Here is a 1,347-nt window from a genome sequence, read left to right as displayed (position 1 = left end):
GTGCACAGAGGAAAACAAAGCTAAGTGCTGGAGAAAAGGCATCTTCATGGCACTGGGTGTTCCGGTCCAAACTGATAGTGTGTATACACTGAGAATGTGTCTGGCTGGAAGGTGAGTTGATTGTACAAAAATTATAAGCTTTCCCTACCCATTATTATACCATTTATGTAACCTGAAAAATTCTCTTAAACTTAATTTTTCTCCCTGACCCTCTAATTGCCTCAATCAAAAGTTCAGATAAAAACAAGAAAAAGAGTATAATTCAGTAAAATGTTTATTGCACTGTGTTAAGTGTGGTAGAGTATCAAGAAATATAGTTGACACAAAGCAAAACTGAAATCACTGAAAAGGTACAGACAATATGAGCAAAAAGAAAGGGGGGCATCCCTGCAGGCCAAAAGGACAGTCTTCTGGATGTGGGGCCGATACAGGGAAAACTAGGTAGAAAGAAAAGAGGAAGCCAAAGACCATGGCCCACTTGTAATTTATGGAAATGGCTCTGAACGAAAATCCAGCTTAATTAAAACCGGCAATTTTTTGCCAAGCATGGGGTATGCTAAGGAACACACAATGTGGACCCTGTCTCCTAGGTAGGAAATTACCATCTTCCTGGAAAATCCCGTCTCATTACCTTGTTTTATTTTCTCTTTAGACCAATTTTCCACATTTGAAATGTTTATTGCTAGTTTGCCTGGTGACTTGTCCTTTCCCGTAGGATAAGCCCCTAAGGAAGGCATTTTTATGTTTTGTTGGATCTCCAGCATCTGCAACAACGTCTGGCTTCCTGTAAACGCAGCTCAATAAAAATTCGTTGCATGAAATGGAGAATAAGGTCCTAGGGTCAAGTCCTCTAAGGCTGCGGCCAAGATCTCCAACTCGTCAACACCAGGGGGCAGGCCGAGACTAGAAGAGGACCAGTCTTTTCCCTTTAGGTCAGTGCTGCTCATCCTTCGAGCATCACCTGGGGCGCCTTTAGCATCATCCTAAAGACCAGGTCACACCCCTGACTATCTAACTCAGAGCCTTAGGGTGCGGCCCAGGCATGAGTCATTTGGGAAACTGCCCAGGCGATGCCAACGCACGGCTAAGGGCACGAACTATGGTCCGGAAGCCGAGGCGTGGCGGTCATCGTCGCGCGGCCTTCAGCGAAGAGGAATAACGGGGACAAGTTCCAAGGAGCTGGCAGCACCCGACCCCCACGCCGCGCCCTGGCCGCGCTCAGCGGCGCGTTTAATCCAGGAGCGCGGGGTTAAGCCGGCCCCCCGTCAGCGACGCGCTCGCGCGGCTCATTGCGTGGGAAGCCCCGCGGCGCTGGACGCCAGTTTCCCGCCAATGAGCGGAGCTGCA

Source organism: Saccopteryx leptura, chromosome X (assembly GCF_036850995.1).
Source record: "Saccopteryx leptura isolate mSacLep1 chromosome X, mSacLep1_pri_phased_curated, whole genome shotgun sequence".
Taxonomy (NCBI): Eukaryota; Metazoa; Chordata; class Mammalia; order Chiroptera; family Emballonuridae; genus Saccopteryx; species Saccopteryx leptura.
The sequence above is the reverse complement of the archived record's forward strand: the minus strand, read 5'-3'. Positions refer to the sequence as shown.